Genomic DNA, 24,187 nt, shown 5'->3' with positions numbered 1-24,187 from the left:
TAGAGTATTATTTTATGCTCTGTTCTTGTGTTTTTGAATTATTAGAAAACAGAGTATTGCTCTCTGTCCATATTTTTGTTGTTTCGGAATTTATCAGAAAATTCTCAATAGTGGAAACAGAGGATTTTTCCACTGTATTTTGTTTGGAATAACCAGAAATTCCCGACAACAAGAATGTGAAGCATTTGCTGAGCAGATAGGGCTTTCAACTTACTCTTTGAATCCTGAAAATTACAGGATCTCTGCAGCGCGAATGCATTTGTGAGAGAATTCACGTTCCAGGTGCCAGTCATCCCGCCAAAGCTGCCTTTGTCGAATGCATTTGATCTCATGTCATCGTTGCCGTTGGCACTAGGGCTTGATGCCCCAGCTGATCTGAAATTTTCTTTAGAATCACACAGAGGTGGAGATATGGACATGCATTCAAGAACGTGCACTTGTGCCTGCATATATTTAACGTACTTGCTAGCTACCTCGAGCATTCTAGCAGTATCGAGCTTAGCTCCACCTAGGGGGGTAAGTTTCTCCAGGCAACGAATTTTCTCGCGGATTTTTGTTCTCCTGTGACGTGCTGCAATGCTCTGAGGCTCCACTGAAACGTAAGCCGGTTTGCGATACAGCTGCTTCTCGTCGGAATCCTTTTCCAGCGAAGATGATGCAACGGAACAAGATAGCCCTGGGGAAGGTGAGCTCAGATCTGGAGAAAACTGAGTAGCCGCCGTCGGAGAGGTATTCCTTGGCGAGTTGTGGTTGCTTCGTATGCTCTGCAGGCCGAGAGCAGCACCTCGCGGGAGTTTCTTGAGAATGTCTTCGAGAGTATAGCAACCCGAGATTCTTGGACGTTTAGCGGATTGTTCCTTGCAGCGAGAGGCATAAGACTCTGCAGTATTGGACATATTGCCCCATGATGCTGCTGGATAATTGGATTCTGAAGGTGAAAATTCGTTCAGCGGGGCTGTGTGCGGGGAAACCGAATTGAAAATATTATGACCCGGCATTGCAGCGACGGCCTGCTGGTAGTCACTGCTCTCGGCGAATTGACTGTCAGTGATGGTACTTAAGTCCGGCAAAGAATCATAGCCGAGGATTTGGTTAGTAATGGCGCATTGAATCCCGTTCCCAACAGCTGACAAGAATTCACGACACTCTTCAAGAGGAGGTTGCGCTTGCACCAGCGCTTGCTCCTGCTCTTGAACACTTCCATTACCATTGCAAGACATTCCTCTGCCAAGAACCTCAGTGACCAGTGCAGCTTGTTACTCTTCAAATGTTAACAATTCAGCCGGCATTTCTCCTTTAATCTGCAGTTTGGCAGAGTCTGGCGGTGATTCGAACTCGCGGCGCTGTTCCATCAGTAAGTGCCGCTGCCAGAGTGGGTCGCAGAGCACGAGAGCAGCAGGATGATTAACAACCTGATGCCAAGGCAAGCACGAATACCCTAAGCATGAAGTGTTATCATTAGCTGTAAGATTTTGTCGAAGCAGATGAATCGCATCCATGGGAAGCTCAACTGGATTTTCAGGTTTCACGCCCAAAGATGCAGAATAGAAAGGACCAGCACAATAACCATTATGATCGCTACTATTATTCAGTCCCCTCCCTTGGTCCTGCAAATCCCGCATTCCCGCTTCGATTCCCATGCACAAGTCCATCGCAAGCTCAACAGCAATCGATCCTCACTCACCTTTTCTAATGCCAGTACTTCTTTAACCTAGGGTTTTAACCACCAGAAGGCCATTACCGGGCATTTGAGAGGCGTGGAATTGCAACCACGCGGAGACAGCGATGGATGGCCAGTGAACTAAACCTCAGACAAGTAAAGGGCAGAAGCCTGGGCAATAGCTGAAACCCTGCTAACTAAATTAGCAGAGCTCTGCCATCTATTCATCTGTCTCTCTTGAAATCAAACTGATATATAGGAAAAATGTACGAACGGGAGGCGTGTGGCTTAATTTGGTAATGCCTCTACGGTTCGAACTGCATACACCTCTTATCATTTTTATTCGTAAATTACAAATATTTACAGTGGCGGGGTGGCGTACAGACTTACCACGATAATTCTGTTGAGCTGGATGGCGGCGCAGTGAGAATATTTTAACGGGCTTACGGAATTCGGCCGAGCATGGCCGGCGATTGGACTGCCTCTCGCCATCAGTGGCAAATTAAAACGGCAACCAATAGATGCCATGCTATTGGCTCATTAATTCTTACCCCCATCTTATGCCATCGTATGCAGCACCATACCCTTCCCCCATGGTATTGCCATGGGCATCCTCCGGCAGTAAATGCAATGGTGCGAATTAATCTGATGTACCGATACGACCGAGATTTCCGGCTTACCCCAGTAGATTTGCGGCTTGCCATGCATGATACCTATTCCTTAGTTTTAAATTGAGCGCGGGAAAATGAAATTTTGAAAAATAACAGCGCGTTCTTCAAAAACAATACAATAAACAGTAAGCTTTTGTTTGTTTTCTGTGTTTGTTTCCACATCTCGTTATGGCAGCGGATAGTTTTAGAGTACTCTGTAAATACATAGAATGGTGCTCTGTAAATTCATAGAATTTCGCTGTTGATTCATGGATATCCAGGCGTTTTCGGATTACTGCATCTCAGACACCAGGCTTCTTTTTCTCTGAACGAAGTGCCATGCTTGAATCCCACTCAAGCTTCCTCACAACACTTCATGACATCGACCCTGTGTAAGCTACCAACGCGTGGAGTGAACTTCATATTGCAAAACATAAAGAGCATGCCAGGCCTCAACATGCTTGGAATCGTCATGGCTCGCATAGACATGGCTGTGGGAGGGGTGGCAGCTCCACACATCCATCCCAAAGCCACTAAAATTGTGTACCTGTTGCAAGGTCCCTTCGCATGTGTTTTTAATCAACTGCCTGTATATTCAGTTCCGTGTTTGTTGCAGCTTTGTGGCTCAATGGTCCATGTGGGTAGCTTTTTGTGGCATGGTAAGTTTTGGATTTCTGGAAAATAATAAGTGTTACATAGTAATTTGTCACCATCCCTGTTACTCCTCTTGTCGTACCTTGGAGGACCCATCCCGGGAGTTATAAGAAGTGACAAAGTCTAAAAACACTTGCATTATGTTCCCCTGAGTATGTACTCCATGTTCCCTGAAGACACCTTCTGCAGATCATCCCTAAAAAGTGTTTTTTTTTTCCATTGGCGCAAGTCCACAATATCCTACCCACGCCAATGATGGAGATCCTCAAAAGAGGGCGCGACCATTGGCGCTCTGTCTTAGAGCAACAGTCGCGCCAACCAAATTTAGTCGCGCTTTTTGCCTTAATGCACGTCCGACTGTTGTTTCCTTCATTACATGGAGCTTTTCTGAGGATAGAAAATCAGTCTTTTGTCGAGCTTTATCCATCTTTATGGCTTTTGCTAAATCCGTGAAAGGTGTCCCGGTTCATCGCATCCTCCTCCCTTCTTCATCTATATAAGCTTGTCATTATGTATTGGACAAGCTAGTGCTAGAGTGTTGGTGTTAGTGTTATGCTAGTGATTTGGTGATTGAGCGATAGTGGTGATGATTATTGGTCATGGAGTGTTAGATGTTGAGCTCTTGGAGGAATGCTAGTGAGTGCTAGAGAGGTTATGCTGCCGGAGAGGAGATGCATGTCAAGACACATATAGTTACTCGCCCAGCCAGGAGAAGGGTCGACGTCAGAACAATGGTTGTAACTTTTCCTGTTTATTAATTGATGAGCGACTGCTATTATAGTTCCAATCTCATTATCTATCATGGTGATATGTTGATTTATTTCCTTTCTGACTGAAATATAGTTGTGCCTTGGTAGTTTGTATGTTGGTATCTGTCTCTTCCTTTGCATGTGCAGGTATTCGTTATGATCTGTTGGAGCAAGGGAGCGAGGATATCAACTCTGCTTCAATCATAGCGTTGGACTCCAGGTTAGTCTTCTTGATTCACCTTTGATGCATAACTAGGAACTTGCGTAGCAGCGTGGTTTGTTTGTGGCTAGTTCTGTGATAGGCTAGTGGGATCGCCTCTGTCCGCAGAGGGGATTTACCTTACCAACAAATTGGCGACTCCGCTGGGGAGTAACCCTTTGATTTCTGTCTTGCATGTTAATTTTCTTCTGCTTGCTTGAGTACATGAGCTTCCTGAGTCAGTTTTGAGTTTATTCTTTACTGTTTGACCCATCTGAGCACTGTCAACCAGACCTGAGGTCGTATCTTTTATCTTTTTAGTTGGCAAGCTTAATTGGCGCGATTATTTCTCTAACAGTCGCGCCAGTTGGTGCATGTTGCTCAAAAGCAACTCGCGCCAATTCTGTGGTAGCACAAGTTGCAGGCTGACAGTCGCGCCAGCTCTATAAATTTTGCCTGTGTGTGGGTGGAAAGCTCATTCAGTCTCTTTATATATCTCTTTCAGCCTCTGGAACTGTGTTGAACCTCTGCTTGACTGGTCTTAGCCTGTATCCCTCAGCTGTTTGCTTATTTCCAGTGACTTTGCATGTCTAGCCTTCTGTGGGAAGTTTCGGTCTCTTGATTATCCGGTCAGCTTGTTGATTGTTGTACACTTATCCAGTGATTTGTTAAAGCTTGATCTCCTATACTCTGAATACTTCACTTCTAGCTTCTTGGGATTTCACTAGTCTTTGTGTTTTTCCTTGCTTGCATGGTTCATTTTGTGTTTTAGAATTGGTTCTATTTCATTGACTGAACTTGGATTGTGCATATCTCTTAGAATTTGTTTACATGCATCATGCCATCTTAAAGGAAAGAAAAACAAAAAATCTCTTGCATCATAATAGTTAGCATTTATTGTTATTTGTTGTTATTAAAAAGAAAAAGACGAAATTTCGTTTCTTGTTATTAGATGCATTAGGATCTTTGTTCTTGGTTGAAGTGATCGTCTCGTTTGTGAAAATGATCTCAACCCTCCTGTAGATAGAATTCATCGAATCAAATGATTTAATTCCGGCATATAGTTTGCATGTAAGAAGTTTTCGAGATATCACATACGATAGGACCAAAAAACTAAAACATAATCAAAGATAAACTTTAAAATGAACCAAATGAACATAAAAACGCATTGGAACATAACGCAAACACTCTAGAGGTCTAGGTTAGAGACGTGTTCCGGCGTCGTTAAACCTGGTAGTTTATCGTCGAGTGGTTGGGTGATTCCTCCACGGTGAAACGATAGGTGCCAATACGGACTGTGCTCCCACGTACCATCGAGTATATATTGGGAGACCCCTATAGGAATAAAGCCTTTATCCATAGGAAGCCGTGTCAACCGCCCTACGATTCACAATGCAATGAACACAACATTCACGAAGATTGACCACCCGTACCCTAAAAAGTATTATGTGGCTTTGCGAAAAGTTTGGCACACCCTCTACCTAGAATTCCAGAGCAGTCACTTTTGATCCTTTTCGGACTCCCTAAATGAAAAGGTGCCTATGAGCGTCTTGTCACTTCGTGCTCATTAAATATTCGAAGGAGACTAGAGTCATCTTTTACCCTTTTCTCGACTCTTAAAAAATGAAAAGGTTAAGTTCAGTGTCTTAAAATTTATTGGCCAGGATAACATCACCCAATTAGATTTTGTTTGCGTTAGCTTGACTAGGGTTATTTCTCGTTCAATGGCAGCCTTTCCGGTGCCCACCGGCCAAGGTGTTCCTCCTGATGGGTATCCTCGCCCCTTTCCTTCTGTTGGAAATGTTGGTGTTCAGTATATCGCAACATTGTCTTTTCCTGGGTTGACCATTGGTTTACCCGTATGGTTGTTTTCAAATTCGGTGGTCTCAAGTGTGATGACTCCTGTCCCACCACCACCTCCTCCACCCGAACAACACCATGTTGATTCTAAGGTGGACCCCTTCCCTTCTTCGCCTATTGCTGCGTCCTCATCTTCTACTTCGCCTGGTGAAACCTTGGATTTCACTAACCAGGTGGCTAAGAAGAAGAAGAAGAAGACCAAAAAGAAGAAGTCTCCTAAGGGAAAGGTCGTATCTACCACGAAGCTATCAGAAATGGAACCACCTTCTGCTCCTCCGCGGAAGCTTCGGTCTCCTTGTCGATTATGCAAAAGGGACCATTTTCTTTCTGATTGTCCTGGCATTCCCAGGATCCTAGATATATGGTCCCGTGACCCGACTCGCCCCTTACTGTCGCAAATCGACGATACCTTACTAGCTGGTAACAAAAAAGGGAAGGTTCATTTCCCTTGTCGACTTTGTGAAGGTAATCATCTCCTTCGCCTTTGTCCACTTATGGATGAAGCTTCCCGTCTTTTGGCAAGTCTGTCGGATTCCTTACCCCAACTACCCGCTGGATATTAGCGTCTTTTTACACCTGCAGAGCGTCTCTCCACTAACCAAGTGATCAAACATGATTCCTCTTTGGTCCAGCTTTCTCTTCCTGAACCTACCTATGCTCCGCCTGCTCTAGACCAGTCCCTGGTCGGAACAAGTGATTTATATTCATCATCTACGCACCACTTGATCATCAAAGATGAACCCCCTGAGTCCAAACCAACCGAAATTCCACAGTTCCAGCTTACAAGTAACCCGGTCTTTCAAAAGGTCCAGCTTACAAGTGACCCGGTTTTGCCTACAGAAGTTCCATCTTTAGCTGCTCTTACATCTGAATCTAAACCAGACGAAAGTCAAAAGGTTCGGGTTACAAGTGACCCGGTTTTGCTTTCAGAACTTCCACCCCTAGATGATCCTACATCTGAATCCAAACCAGACAACAGTCAAACGGTCCGGATTACAAGTGACCCGGTTTCGCCTTCAGAAGTTACCTCCTCAGATGATGTTATCACTGCCAAGAATGACGAACCCACCGTCCAAATTCTATTCATTGACATAGACGTTAATGATCAAGTGAGCATCCCTCTCATTTCTTCACAACAGGAAGAAAGTCCATTAGAGGCATATCCGGCTGTCTATCCAGTCCCACCTCCGAGCAACCTAGTTATTTCCTTTAATTGGGATCAACTAGTCAATCCTCGGTTACCAGCCTCCATACCATTTCGAATTATAGTTCAAGTCTATCGCATGCTGATGGCTGGTACAATTATTGATGAAGGATCTCCTGTGAGTATCCTTTCTTCAACAGCTTGGGAAGCACTTGGTTCCCCACTGCTTCTGCCTGAGATGAGAAGCCTTGTAGGTTTCCATCGAGAAATCACTCGACCTTTAGGAATTCTTCCCAATGTACCTATCATGTTAGAAGGGAAGACTATCCAAATGGGTCTCATGGTAGTCCAAGGTCTGTTAGATTACAATTTACTCCTTGGACGAAACTATATTTATCGCATACGTGCTATTGTCTCCTCACTCTTCAGAGTGATGTGTTTTCCGCATGAAGGAAGAACGATCAAAGTCGTAGACCAACTTTCCTTCCCCGGTTCACACTTCACATATAGCCATCTGCCATTCCTAAATGGTCTTATTTCCACGGGAAATGCCCCAGGACCCACCCCGTCATTCTGATGACGGCAGCTCACCCGGGCGCGTGACTGAAGCCCGGGGGCATCCCCCAATCGAGTCTTTCCAAGTAAACCTTCATTCCATCCACTCCGTGAATGCCATGAAGCTTGGGGGGCATGTACCTCGATCGGTATAATCATGTTGGGGGCATGCAACAAAATTTTTTTAAACAAGCAAAGTTCTCCATGGTTCAAGCTTGTGTAAAAATGAACCCATTTACATCCCGTGATTGCCTTTTGTCCGCTAAAATTCTGCTAGATGAGCCTTGGTTGTTTCATTCCATTGCCACCATCTTTTTGGCCGATCATATGCTTTCACTTGGTTGTTTCTCCTTACCTGAGGAACCGCAGTGATGAGTGGTCTTATTAGCCAGCCTCTTGACCTTTACGTGTTTCAAGTGAGTTCCACCATTATCGGAACCAGTTGCTATCCCTTATACCACTCATTCCTTCAGGACGAGTCGCCTTTACGCTCTTTTATGACTCGTAAAATATGAAAAGATTGCCGAGTATTTTTCCCTTTTTGACTCGTTAAAGAAAATAAAAATGGAGGTCCGCCTTCAGCTCTTTTCTGACCATTTAAAGAGGAAAAGATTGCCGAGTCGCTCCTCTTGACTCGTTAAATGGTGATAAGGGGCGGTTGTTTTAAGTTCTTTTTGTCGACCGTTAAAACATAAAAAGATTACCGGGTTTTTGTCGTTTCAAACTCGTTAGTGGTTACGAAACGACGTGGTTTTGACCGCTTTTTTACTTTTTCAGGTCAAAGTCACTAATCATGAAAAGTACTCCTCGATCGTAATGATCGGGCGGTTCTTTCGGGTATTATTTTATACTTTTTCGGGCCCGAGAGACACAACTTTACGAAAAAGGACATCCCTGGAGTTTCCTTTTCTGTTGTCTTTTCAAACTCTCTAAACAAGAAAAGACGCCGAGTTCTTCCTTTGTCAGACTCGTTAAAACTTAATGACATCGGATTTTATCACAATACAAGCATATGCTATCCCCATCAAGCTTGTTAAAAATAACTGGGGTACTCGCCAGAAATGGTGGGGGGAAAAGAAAATTTTGAACCATAATTATTACCGTAAAGGCAGTATGTCGCTCTTGAACATGGCACTTTTTGTTTTCGTGTCCGGGGTGGGGATATTTCATCTCATATCTTTCACTTGCTTCCATGGATTTGGGTACCCTATTTGACCTCTCATTCACTCATTGCCTCGTCATCATGACCTTTGATACCTTGATGTCAAATGCTGCCAATTCTGTCAATGTGCCGCCGATATGTTCAAGAGAAGTTGACCTCTGCAAATAAACAACCTCCCTTTGATAGTTCGCACAATCTTGATTCACGACATTATCTCTCTGTCTCGTGTCGATGATGTGGGAAACATTATGGCCCACCTTCGATCAAGGTCACTCCCTGTCGACTTCAGCTCATTATCCAGGAAGTTGACCTAGAGACTCCCTTCCGGTGCCTTGGAGCCTGCATGCCTCAATGGCAGGTTCTTTGTGTTCGACGCGAGGTTTTCATCATTGGCCTCCGATCGAATGATTCTACGGGTGTTCGACTTCAGCTCATTGATTCACACGCCGTAGATTGTACCTATAGTACCTTGAGGGCCATTGTCATTATTGGTGGTACCTCTCGCGTCTGTTAACAGTTTCCACTATCGACTGGTAATCAGACGATGTTCATGCATGTTCGACTTCAGCTCATATATTCACATGCTTGAACTTGTACTCTTGTTCGGGTCGAGATGGAGCGCAAGACCCTGGATTGTGTCTGTTGTAATCCAGGCGTGATTCTTGGTATTTGACTCATTCACTCGATGGCTGCGACCATACCTGAGTCAGTTCATTGATCCTAACCAGATGGCTGCGTCCATACTATGGATCTAGATTATTTATGTACTCTCTTATGGATGGCTGCGTCCATACCACGTACATCATGTAATTGAACTATCAGTCATGTCTCTTAATACGGCTCCTCGGCGGCAGTAACTATATGTGCTCTTATGTGTGTTCTTGTAAAGCATTTCACCCCTCTCCACCTCTCAGACTTCATGCTTTAGGGGGAATCTGTTACACAGTAATTTGTCACCATCCCTGTTACTCCTCTTGTCGTACGTTGGAGGACCCATCCCGGGAGTTATAAGAAGTGACAAAGTCTAAAAACACTTGCATTATGTTCCCCTGAGTATGTACTCCATGTTCCCTGAAGACACCTTCTGCAGATCATCCCTAAAAAGTGTTTTTTTTTCCATTGGCGCAAGTCCACAATATCCTACCCACGCCAATGATGGAGATCCTCAAAAGAGGGCGCGACCATTGGCGCTCTGTCTTAGAGCAACAGTCGCGCCAACCAAATTTGGTCGTGCTTTTTGCCTTAATGCACGTCCGACTGTTGTTTCCTTCATTACATGGAGCTTTTCTGAGGATAGAAAATCAGTCTTTTGTCGAGCTTTATCCATCTTTATGGCTTTTGCTAAATCCGCGAAAGGTGTCCCGGTTCATCGCATCCTCCTCCCTTCTTCATCTATATAAGCTTGTCATTATGCATTGGACAAGCTAGTGCTAGAGTGTTGGTGTTAGTGTTATGCTAGTGATTTGGTGATTGAGTGATAGTGGTGATGATTATTGGTCATGGAGTGTTAGATGTTGAGCTCTTGGAGGAATGCTAGTGAGTGCTAGAGAGGTTATGCTGCCGGAGAGGAGATGCATGTCAAGACACATATAGTTACTCACCCAGCCAGGAGAAGGGTCGACGTCAGAACAATGGTTGTAACTTTTCCTGTTTATTAATTGATGAGCGACTGCTATTATAGTTCCAATCTCATTATCTATCATGGTGATATGTTGATTTATTTCCTTTCTGACTGAAATATAGTTGTGCCTTGGTAGTTTGTATGTTGGTATCTGTCTCTTCCTTTGCATGTGCAGGTATTCGTTATGATCTGTTGGAGCAAGGGAGCGAGGATATCAACTCTGCTTCAATCATAGCATTGGACTCCAGGTTAGTCTTCTTGATTCACCTTTGATGCATAACTAGGAACTTGCGTAGCAGCGTGGTTTGTTTGTGGCTAGTTCTGTGATAGGCTAGTGGGATCGCCTCTGTCCGCAGAGGGGATTTACCTTACCAACAATAAGCAGCTGGAAATTTACATGGAGTAAAACCTTAGTTTGACAGACAGCGGAAGGTAATAATAGATTACATTTTAGCTATTGATTTTCGTCCATAGGTTGTTTTTGTTTATGACATTTGTGCATTAGATTACAAACTGAAAAGGGAAAAATTTTAATGCAATATGACCATTTTAAGATGGAGAGTATCAGTGTCTTGTCTTCTCAATTTCTTCACGAGTGAGAGAATTTTCTCCTTATGAACAAATTTATAATGGTCTAAAAAATATATTTTTATTTTTATAATAAGGCTATCACTCAATACAATCTACATCATAAAACAAAAAATAATATTCACTCACTTTTAACTCATTAATATCTATACTTACAGATCTAGTCTCAGGAAGAATCAACAGGATTAGAGGGAAAAAGAAGAATGGCTAATTTGAGTTTCCTTAGAAAGATTCTTCAAAAAAATATTTAAAATAGTTTGCATATTGAGTTTAAAGAAAATTATATATAAAAAATGGTGTATATTGAGTTTAAAGCAAATTATATCTCTCTTTTTTTTGTTTGTTTTGACCAGAATTTAGAATTGTTGCAAAATAAATTTAAACTTAAAAGTTTTTTCAAAGATTTGAAACATTAGTTATGGTGGTCAAGAATATATTTGATTTGAGATATTACAATATAGTAACAATATTTTTTTCTGAGGAATTGTGATAAGTATTTATGGTTATATAATTATTTGGAATTAAGAAAAGTCCATGTCTTTCCAAGTTTTAATGAGCAAGTGTAAGTGAAAAATAGATACTTATCACAATTGATCAGTAAAAAACAAGTATTTATGATTTTGATTGTATTGTGTGTTCGCCACAACTGCCAAAAGTAAAATTATTTTTTTATAGAAAAATATAATATATATAACAAATAACTTATAAAAAAGAAAATACCTACAACATAGGTAGGTAGACCTTAGTATATCTTATCGTATCGAAGAGTAACACAAGTAAGGAATAGTGAGAATCCAATTTATAAAGCTCTAAGTCTACACAACCATTTGTTCATGCACACAAACCAAACCAACAAACATAAATGGATCTCGCTTTTAAAGAGTGGGAGTTGCAGAGGCTAAAGGCTAAGGAAGGAAACACGTGGAAGCACATCTCGGAGCTCTTAAATTAATTTTGGTAACTCCTTTATAAGTTGGGCTTTATGTTTTTTTTTTTTTGTAGATTATATGGAAGACTTCAATATAAAATTGCAATTCAAAAAGTGCAAGAGACAAGAAAATCCTATTGTGGCTATATTGAAACATTGAAGCCTTTCAAATGGTTTTGGATTAATCCAGATATTTGTATCCATTCCATTAAAAAAAACCAAACATGTTTATAAATATATTAATGCATGTATACTATGATGTTAGGATTTTTTCAACTGATGTTAGGATTTTGTCAACCATTTTTATAGTTTGGCTTTTAATAAAAATGTTTCTTGTTTTTCTTTTGGATAGAAAATATTTTATAATTAAATAAAACAAATGCATAAGTTAATTAAATATGTTAACATTGGTGTAATATTATTTCTAAATTTTATAAATTAAAATTAAATAATAATATTTAATTTTTTATTCTTAAAAATGATCGGTTATTAAATATATTTTATAAAATTTTAAAATTTAATATATAATTATTATAGTTGAATTTTTAAAATTTAATTTCTATTTGAATTTTGAAATTTTCAAAATGGAAATTATATCTATTATTAAAAAAATAAATTAGTTTTTTTTGTAAGAACAAATAAAAAGGTGAACTTTGACTAGAACATATTAAAAATGATAATTTAATTTTAAAGGATGAAAAAGATATACATATTTTATTTTTTTGAAATTTTTAATGATATATTTTTAATCATTTTTTTTTATATATTTTTAATTTATACAAAATTAAATTAATAATAGTAATTTTTTTTTGTAACTAAATTGAGGCTAGTTGGGATCAACTTGCTTATTGGTTGGAAGAAGACCCATCCACCCAACATGTGGTGCTTATCACCACGATTATAAGGGGCTGGGTAGAGAGTGTTCCGTTTTTTTTACTAAGCTTCAATGAGTGTCAAGTTTTTTGTAAGAGTGCACCTAGATTAAAAAGTAAAAGACAAGACAAAAAGTTGAAAACTATTTTCTTTCCTACCCTACCTAATTATTCATCAATTTATAACATTTAAAATGAAAACTATTTTCTCTCCACCATTACCTAGTTATTCATTATTTTATAATATTTTTTCACATAAATAGAAGAGTGGTAGCTATGCAAAGAAATAAAGTACTTGAATATTAAAACAATCACATCTTTAAAATTAAGATTAACTGAAGCATGAGAATGTTGTTGCCAAGCCTAAGAACACCTAGGATTTGGAAGTAAAGTTGTGATAATCTTGACAAATAGCTTAAAATCCTCTATAATCAATGCTCTAACATAGGTAATCACAGTTAATATTGTTAGTAAAATTTGATAGAATAATATATATATATATATATATATATATATATATATATATATATATATATATATATATATATATATATATATATATATATATATATAGATATAATTTTAATTAATAAATTAAAAAAATTAAAAATTTATATAAAATTCCCTTAAAATATATATAAAAAAAAATTCAAACATGTTCCCCTATTTTAAATGAAACTTGTATAAGAATTTTTAAAAATCTAAATTAAAACTTTCATAAAAGAGAAATAAATTTAAATTAAAACTCTCATAGAGGGAAAAATTTCAATTCATTTACAAAATATTAAATTTAAAAGAAAGGTATGAAACAAAATTTACAAGAAAAATTTTGTTATGTTATATTACCAAAAAAAATTAATTCTAATTTTTATAAAGAAAAATTCTTAGTATACTTTGAAAAAAAACATCTTAAAAACGTGTATATGAAATTTAAAGGAAATCTTTGAAAAACTTCATAGGAAAGGGAAAACCATATACATATAACATTTAAAGGAAATTTATGAAAACGATATTATTATATTGTAAGGAAAAAGAAAATTATTCAAAATGTGTATAATGAGGAAAAAATTAATTATCAAGCTACCATATTTAAGAGATCGGTTTGAAGTTCGGAGAAAAATTAAATCAATTTAATGCATTGTCATTTTTTTGAAATTATATGAATATGTAATAATATGTAAATAATAAGAAGGGTAATTAATCATCATCTTTAAACTATAATGTGTAATTTAAAACAATAATAACTAGCAATTGCACCAAATGTTGCAAAGGGAACATCGTAAGGCAGTAGCCTAGGAAAGAGTAGCATTGATAGTGAAAATGTCAGGTCCAACATTTGGAGCAAAAATAAAGATGTGGTTAATAATCAAAACTGGTCCTTAAAACAACAGATTCAAATTTCCTACTGGGAAATAAAACAGTCTAGCAGATACCAAAAACAAGTCTTTACCAGATGGTGCATCAGTTGAACTTTATGCTGCTGGTAAGTAGGGCGAGGGTGTGAAATTTTGGCAAGTAAAAAAAAGAGACCTTTAGATCCCATTTCAAAAAAGTTGCATTGGGAATTGACTCTTTTCAATAACCACTTCTACTTATCAAAGTTGATAAGGAGGGGTGTTACAACATCAACTCTGTTGAAATATGCAATTTTTTTTGTTTAAAATTCATCGTGTAGCTGCAATTTTTTTTAAATCAATGGCTATAAATGTAATTGTAACGATTGCCATAACTCTTCACATAATTATTTAAAGTGTGCTAGCTCAATGGAAGAGCGTCTGCCTTACAAGCAAGAGGTTGGTGGTTCGATTGCATTGTATGCTAACATGAATTAATCAACGATTTTGTAGTTTATTTTTAATTAAATATTTTTTATATCGATTTATTTTAATGGTGAGATATTTCTGGATTCATTGTTTTATATTGTCTCTAAAGAGACAAATGTGATCTTTAAATAAAAAATTTATCATCTCTAGAGAGACAATAGCTAGTATTAAAGACATATTGTCTCTAATCCAAGTGTTGTCTTTAGAGAGACAAAAATAAAATTTTCTCCAGAGAGACAAAAAAGAAATTGTCTCCTAAGAGACGATAATTCTTGTGTTATATATTGTCTTTATAGAGACAATATTTTTTAAGACAATAATCTTTATGACAATATTTTTTAAGACAATAATCTTTAAGACAATAATTTTTGAGACACTAGCTTAAAGACAATATTTAAGGCAATACACAAGTTTTATTTTGTCTTAAGTTAAGACAATTTACCCAAAAAGTGTCTCAAATATTTTCTTAAAACCCTCCTTTATGTAGTATTGAACTATGGGACAAAGGAATGATGGTATGTAAATTTGATGGAGGATAATAAACTATGCGAAAAAGGAGTGATGGTATGTATACATTCAAATAACAATAGGGGTAAATATTAAGCCCCCCTCAATTTTTTATATATGTGGAACTTGAGAGGAGATAGATAACAACAATTCCATGGAGGATAATAAACTATGGGACAAAGGAGTGATGATATGTAAACATCAAGATAAGAATAGGGGTAAATATTAAGCATCAGGTAGTAAGCCAATCATTAGCTTATTTTCTTTTCATATAGATATGATGCAATCCTTAGTATTCTTGAACTTGAGGAGGTAAGATTTGGTTACTAGAGGAATGCTTGAAAAATTAATTGTGAGGGTTTTCAAAGATTGAGAGAGTAGGGAATAGTGACATTAAGTAGGATGGGAAATAATAAGTGGGAAGAAAAGCAAGTATGAATGGAGGAAACATGTAGGAAGAAAGGAAAGATGGGAGAAGAAGAGGATGGAAGTATACATGGTTGACTATGCCTACTCCTGTGGGTGATAAAGAGTAGTAAGGATATAAACTATTGTTACCAAGATACAACTAAAAATAATAGCAATAATTAAATTATATCACTAATGTTTTATTAGAACAAGCAAAGGAAAAGTTGACAAAATTTAAAATTAAATTAGAAATAAAATGCAACTATTCACACTTGAGGAGATGACGCCTCACCTTATGAGATAAATATTAGATATAAGGAGATGAAGAAGTAGTGAAACAAAATGATAACAAAGTTATATTATAACAAAATCAACATAAATTACAGTGTTGATATTTTGGAAAAAAAGTATTACCATAAAAAAATAATAAATTAAATGGATGGAAAGTATAAAATACTAAACAACATAATTGGGAAGCAATTAATTAAAAAGTGAAAATAAAGAAAAAGAAAAATAGACACAACCTATACAAAATGACTTGATATAAAGACATAATTATTATGTTATCTATGTGCTATTAACCAATTTAATATATGATTGGAAAAAAATCAATAAAAATGGAGAAAAATAACTTAACAAATTAAAATGAATGTGAAATACAAAACATAGTTATTAAATAAATTGACAATGTTAACCAAGAAAAAGATATGCCACATGTATACATCACTATTAGTGCATACACTAATTTTATAATGAACAAACCATATTTCAAATTAAATTATTAAATAAGATTTTTTTATTTTTATTATAAGAGTAATATTGTTAAAATCTCAAATCATATTTGGTGATTATCATTCTCATTTCTTTTAAAATATGCATTTAATATATTATTAAATTTTATCATATTTATTATATTCTTAATTTTAGTCTTAAAATTTATGCATTCAATTTTATATATATATATATATTTTTTTCTATGTTAAGACTAAACTAAGCACCCACGGGGAATTGAACCGGTGACCTATCACAAGGAGTGCCTTAACAGCGCACCCATTCACCGTCAATCCAAAACCCCGTGGGCAATTTTATATATATTTTAATTATGATATTTATAAAATTTAAATTGTATTTATTTCTTAATAAATTTTTAAAATAATAATTTAAATTGATTTAAAAAATGAATGTATTGTATAAATTACGATAACAATTAGATATACATAGAGAGAGAAATTATCATCAAATTTTAGAAGAAAAATAAAAATAAATTATTTCATTTTTATCTAAATATTGATATTTTATATTAATTAGCTTAGTCATATAAATTAAATGATAGATGAATTCTAATCCGCTTAAGATATTAATACAACCAAAGAAAAAAGTTGTGGAAATAAGGTTGGCAAGGACCAAAATCTTAGGATTGGACGTTAATCAACTACGTGGAAAAAAAACTAACCTTTTAATAAGTAAATCATTAGAGATCCTAATTTATAAAACACAAGTAATTTAATAAAGTTAATCAGATACTTTCATTAAATTGTAAGGATAAAGATAATTATTTTTAATTAAATCTTAAATATACACTTAATATTTATATATATAAAAAAAAAAAAAAATTCTCACACCCTTATTCAATATAAATACACTTATATCTAACAACTTTTTTTTCAATATTAATATACTTATAGACATAAATAAAATTATTAAAAATAAACTTACAACATTAAATGTAATCTAAAAATAGAGATCGTGAAAACTTACCTAAAAAATTGTAATGCTATCACACATGTATCCCATATTTATAAAACCAACCAAAAGATCTCATATTTATGAAACCAACCAAATTGTCAACTCCCTTAAAATTAATATCTTCTTGATATTTCCACCGGCAAAGAATCATGTCAAACCTATATTTATATGATGTCTTTTAACTTATTTATACAATCCCTTTTAACACATTATTATTAATTAAAAAAATCAATATTTTTTTATTTAATTTTTTTAGCCCAAATGTAATATTAAAAAAAATTGATTAGAATGTAAACAAATTATTATTAACCAATTTTTTTACAAGCGGAAAAGAAACTATATTTTTCTCTCAGGAGTATTTATATGAGAATATTTGATTACGGTCAAGTTTAGGTTATCGTAATAAAGATATTCTAAATAATTTTTATTACTTTTAAAGCAATAAAATAACTCATGTTCATTTACAAAACCTAGCAAAGCACATTTTCAATTCGAAGAGATTTATCCGTGAAGTAAGTTGCTTGTTGGCCAAGGTCGGCCTACTTGTAATTCGTGAATGCTTGCTAAATGATAGCTACGTTGCCAGTTGGCCGAGGTCGACCTGCAGTTTGTGATGGCAACCAATATACCGTACCAACCCATCTCACGAAACCAGTGATGTGCAGATGCCGTAACCATGGCATGAAATGGATATGGTCATACATAAAACGGCGTACTATAAGGCATTAAAATCCCTATAGCATGGGATTTATGGCTTGCCAATTAAAACACGTCTCTTCTCCAAAACCGTTCCGTCATGATCGGAACCTGTCCGCCCCGACGCCCGTTCGACGGAGCGTTCTTTAAAATCGGACCTCTGAAAATGCCGATTAAAGCGTCCGGCACCGGCTGCCGGGAAATGGACGTTTCGCATGCCTCATACCCCACGCCGTCTTGTCAGCCAAAACGTAACGGGAGAGAGGGTTCGTGTCGGGATTCCGGAGCAGTAAGGTGCCTGAAACAACCAGTTTTTGCAATGATTAGCTTTAAACGAATTGCCTCTCCGGTTTAACTCTGGCGGGTTGCGAGCCTGCGTGTCGTAACTGGAAACTCCTATTTCCAACTCTATAGAAAAGTAAATGTGCTCTGACATGCGAGGCAAATAGTGCTCGCCCTCTCTCTCCACGTTGTTATCTCGATTCACGTGCTCTCACTCAGAGGGCACGTGAATCGAGATAGCAGCGTGGAGAGGGATGGCGAGCACGTGAATCGAGATAGCAGCGTGGAGAGAGAGGTCGAGCGCTATTTGCCTCGCATGTCAAAGTGCATTTACTTTTCTATGGAATTGGAAATAGGAGTTTCCATCCCTTAACACCTCCTCACGGGAATTGCTACTAGGATAATCCCTCCATTGCATCGGCGATTGGGCCTGGCAAAACGAAGTCATTATAATTTACAAATTATAGATCAAGTACATATGAGCCTCGAGAATTGGGATATTTCAGAGAATATTTCGAAAAAGACATCAAATTCCGGCGCCGGCGAGATGCCGCGTCCGCACTATTGCCTTAATCCTCACAACATACACTACACATGCATCACGTTTTCAGATTAACCAATTAGAGCCCTTGGCATTAGCGGTCTCTTCAGAGGTCACGCACGATTCATTTAATATCAAACACGTAAGTTGATTACACACCTAAATATTCTACCCGACTACCGAGAAATGATGCTTTCCATTTTTTCCGGGAGCCCCGTCCGGCGGCACGTGCGTCGGCACGGCCACAAGTTACGACGGAAACTCCTATTTCCAACTCTATAGAAAAGTAAATGCGCTCTGACATGCGAGGCAAATAGTGCTCGCCCTCTCTCTCCACGTTGTTATATATATATATATATATATATATATATATATATATATATATATATATATAGAGAGAGAGAGAGAGAGAGAGAGAGAGAGAATGTGTGTCTTAACATTATCAAGAATCTTTTGTTAAGATGAAGATCTCGATATCTACTATTGTATCATGATGAAAAACTATTAATGAGCACATGTCAAGACATAACTCTATTAAAAATTACATAATATTATCTTTAAAAATATAGAACGATAACACTAGGATTAGTAGTAAAAATGACCTTGCAAGTTGATTCCTCTAAATTTTTCACTCTAAAGGCATCAAGATCAATATATTATTAGTCATTCATCTTGATGCCTTTAGAGTGAAAAATTTAGAGGAATCAACTTGCAAGGTCATTTTTACTACTAATCCTAGTGTTATCCTTCTATATTTTTGAGGTTGAGGGGGTAAATATATTGGACAACATCAAACCACTTTTGGAGTTGGGATCTAGCCCTGTCAGCTTCAGAGAGGGATCTCTCTTTACGATTTGGCTTGGTGTTTAAGTTGATTTTAGGCTAGTTATGATTATTATTGGTTGTTTGTTTTAATTTGTTTGATTGGTTGGTTGGTTGATTTGATCAAATTACTTTCTTTCCATTGGGCTATGGAGTCAAATAAAGATGGATGTGGCATCAAAAGTTCAAAAGAGTAATCACAACACAAGCTAGTTACATTTACTAGATCTTTAAATTGAATTATGGAATGGAGACGAGGTGTGATTCAGTAGTGATTGAAAAGAATTTAAAAATTTCTCAATTAGAATTCATAAGGAAACATACAGATTGTAAACGCGGTCCAAATAAGGTGCTTAATAACATATCTTATTTTTCACATCTCCTGTTTTACAATTAGATTTCAGATGATAAACATACAGAGAATAACAATGGAAACACAATTACACTAAGAAAGACATCACCAATATACTGCAACACAAGTATCCTATGAAGAGTCTTTGTATTAACGATGCTCTAGTAGCGTGGAAAAAGTACAGTGTTTGACGCTCAATACTTCGACTGAATGAAGTATTTAAACATAATTTGCAAAAAAGATTACAATTAATGCCTTATTGACATGGCATTCTAGTATTAACCTTAGACTAACAGAAATGAAGTAATGCGACCAAAAGAGGTGATTTGGCCAAGTGATCTGGACATCTGGCACTGCTTTGGTGGAGAACAGTTGTTGAGTGGCCACTATTTAGGTGTTGCGTTGGTGAAACTGGCCCTTTCTTTAATCCTGGAATTCATACAATTTATCCCATCGCTCCTCATCTGGAATGGTAATTTTTGTTACTTTGCAGTAGATCACATCTACCTCGGTATACCGAGCAAAAGTGGGTTTAACTACAAAAATGTGCTTTATCTCATGTTGGATGAAACTCATGTTGTTGATAGCTTCATGAGAAGCTCTCCCTCTCATAGCACCTTTAATGTGGGAAGACTTGGTGTATCCCTTGCAATGTCTTTCAACTTCTTCATATAGTCTTCCCTAGTCATCAACTTGTCATTGATTACAAATAAAGAAGGTAGATCCTTCTTATTCAATGCTTCTATTTTGGTGAAAAAATTGTTAACTGCTACCTCCAAAGTGTGACATTTCTCTGTCAGCTGTACAATCAAATTCTTATTTGTCAGAACTTTCTTTACCTCTAAGATTTTTTTTGTTCTGTCATATACTCCCAAATCATCCAATTCATATCTATTTTTAGAGTTGAGAAATTTGATAATGTGGTTGGTTGTGATAGGCATTTCTCCCAATTCAGTGTTGATAGTGGAAATGACATGCTTGGATTCCTCCATCAACTCTTTCTGCTCAAATATATTTTGGATACAAGGCCATATTTCATCAATTTCTTCAATAATATTGTTCCAGATAATTTCTTTAACTTGGGAAAGTGTGTGGCCAATACAGGACTTAGTTGCTGATTTCCTCCATACTTCTATCTGGTTTTGAACTCTCTGTAGCTCTACTGCATGAAAAGTTTCAGTCTTTGTCTTCTGGTCTTATAGAATATTGACTTGAGCCTGTAATATTTTGATTTCTTCAGTTTCGAGGGACATGTTCTGCACTGCACTTTCCAACTAATCTGGAGTAGCCCCTGTGTTCATTGTAGAAGATGTAGTTGTAGGAATTGATGTGATAAGCAGTGCTTCCAAAGGGACAACAACCATTTTAGCAGCTTGCTCCGTTTCTCTGATTATCTTTTCCATCTCTGTCTCCATTTGCTTCAAGTGTGAACTATGCTCCATGATGAGCTTCATCATGTCTGCCTTCTGTGACTCTGTTTCTTAAATGTCCTTTGCAAAAGGATCTTCTATTGCTAGTAATTTTAACTACTTCCTTAATGCTATGATGTCTTTATTATTTTTCCTTACGAGCTCTTCTACAACATTGATATTTGCCGGATCATAAGCTACTTTGATCACCAAGTCCTCCAAAGATTTGATCCTTGTGGCTTTGACAAGTCCAGAGGCTTTCTCCATCTTCAATTCAGTGATTGAACATTGGCTAATGTAACCTACAATTTAGACAAACTAATAGCAATGTTAGTGAGAGTAGATGAAATCGTTTGTCCTGTCTGCTTGTGCATCTCCATTTGGCTAATGGGATGTATGTATTTCACATCAAATTTAAATGATTTCTTCTTGTAATCTAATGCTGCCTTAGGTTGTGGGATCTGTGCTTGAAGGAAGAACATTTGCATTTTTCCTTTCTCTGAATCAAAGGCTGACAGAAGTATGCTTTGAGAGCTAGAAGTCTACTTACAGAACTGATTGTATGTATTGATCTTCAAGGCCTCATTTCTTACTTTAATCTCCTTGAATATATTAAATATACTCTTTTTTGTCTCCCCTGTGGTAGATGTATTGGTCTGCATGGCCTGCTACTGATCTTGTGAAGTTTTCGAGGTAGTGGGAGAAAGTGTAGTCTGATCACCCACTAATGAGGAAACAAGTGGCTCGTGAGTGGTGATAATATTCTCTTGCTCTGAATCCTTGTTTAGCCTTAGTTTGGAATGTAACTTGGCCCTCTTCATGTACACGATTTTGAAGCCTTCACTTGAAATCTCAGTCACTAAAGGTGACTCTTCATCTCTACTTCTCTTTGTTGTTTTCTCCTTTTTGATGGGAGACTGTATGGTTGAAGTGGACACCAACTGCTCCTCTGCCTCTTGTAGAGTGTTCTAACTCCACTCTAGTTGGTTTTTATACTTTTCAATCTCTCGTCTGGATGTGTGAAAATAAGCAGTAGATTTGTTCTCTACTCTTAACTTGGAGATGACCCCTGATGGATCATATGACCAGGTGAAACTAAGGCTGAACTGCATCTCTTTCAGTAACTTATCTGCTTCTTCCCCCACTGTCGTGTTGTTGCAAATGAAAGGTCCTATTTGAGTTTTGATTTTGAATTGGGATTTCTTCTTAGTAGCTACATATTGAATCTCATCCATATTGAGAATTTTCCTGATGTATTCTAGAGCAAAAATCGTCACTGGGAGGAATTTTGGCAGCTTGTGAGGGGCAAGCTCACACCCAAATATCCTCAGCTCTTTGTAATTCTGATAAAGGTAGCAATCCTCTCTCTGGACATGGTCTGATAGCTCTAAACATTTCCTAATTTCTTCACTGATTCTTTGCTTTTTCTTGCTGGTTAGGAGACTAAGTGTTGTATGTACAAAAATCTCTACGAATTGTTTGTATGAAAATTCCTTTTATTCCTTCATCACCAGTGTAGTCCAGAAGATGACTGACTACTGATTTCTTTCTCCATCCAGCTTTTGTAAGGAAAGCTTGAGGTTGTCTCCCTAAAAATATAAAAACATATAAACTAACAAAGAAGCATATTTGAATACTTCCTTGGTTTGGAATTTGATAAACTGCTCATGGATAGAATCTGCAAGAAATTGGCTAAAGTTAAACAAGATGAAAGGCATGGAATCTATAGAGAAAATGGAAAGAAATCCTATAATTGCCTCATCTACCAACTGATCTGAGTAGTAGCCAAGGAGGTAGGAGATGACTGTGATTATTTTCTTGGCTCTCTCAGGGAAAATGGAGGATGGATAGGGAGGATTTTTCTTGGGCAATGGGGCATCTTCAGTCAAGAAAAGCTCAAGGGTTTTGGATCTTTTAGCAATGTACAGTTTCTGATACAATTCAACAAATGCTTCATGGGAAAAAGGGGTGGCATTCTCTGTTGTAGGAGCTTGCATCATTTGGTCTATAGCTTGGGGAGTGATGGTTAATAGAATTTCTCCAGTGGCGACAATAATAGCTCATTGGCTAGGCAGATAACACGCATAACATTTCCTGACAAATTCAAGGGTGTTGTGGGTACGGGGAAAGATATAATGGGGAAAATTAGATTCCCACAGTTGAATATCATCAGATGTATCTATAAACTTGTCCTCAAGCCAACAATACATCTCAGAAAGATCAAATTCACAGAGGGTTTCATGGATTTTATAGTCTCTGTCTGCCAAAGGGATATGGTGAAAATAAATGGGAGGGTGGATTAGAGGACTCACGGGTTCCTCTAGTCCCTTGTATTTTGGAGGCATGATTGGCTAAAGGGATAGAACATAGATGGTGTCTTGATTATGCAGGTTTACAAGGTGCAGAAATAGAATTAAATTCAAGATAACATGAAACAAAGGAGCCATATTAAACATAAATTAGCAGGTACGATGCTCGGCCGGGTGAAATAGGTGCAGTTTGAATTGGCACTCCTGTAACAGGACAATGGCAGTGTATGAACTTAGTAACCGGTTAATGAGTGAAAGGAGGGGTTTTATAATGTTCTGGGATTTCTCGTTGATGGTGGCACGAGTTTGCTGGATTAACGATTAAACCATTTAATTTCTTAATGGATTAATTTTGGAGGGAGTGGAGGTGATTTGCGGAGCAACGAGCGGATGACGTGGTGAAGAGTGATTGTCGAGAGTGCAATGGATAGGGCGGTGGTTTTACTTGGCGGAGAAGCCACTTTTTAGAGGGGGAAGGTGGTTAATGGTTTTGGCCAGGAAGGCGCGAAATCATGTGGTGGTGATATGTCGCAGTGGGTGCGGGTTTGAATACCACCCATTTCAGACCCCCGCCCCCAGACAGTAAAGTTCGGTTGGTGAGGGGGGGCCAAAATGTACTGTGGGTTGTCAGATTTTAAGAGGTGGACGGG

This window comes from Pinus tabuliformis, chromosome 5_1 (assembly GCF_031772625.1).
Source record: "Pinus tabuliformis cultivar Carrire ecotype Pingquan chromosome 5_1, CPIR1, whole genome shotgun sequence".
Lineage (NCBI taxonomy): Eukaryota > Viridiplantae > Streptophyta > Pinopsida > Pinales > Pinaceae > Pinus > Pinus tabuliformis.
Note: the sequence above shows the minus strand (reverse complement) of the source record.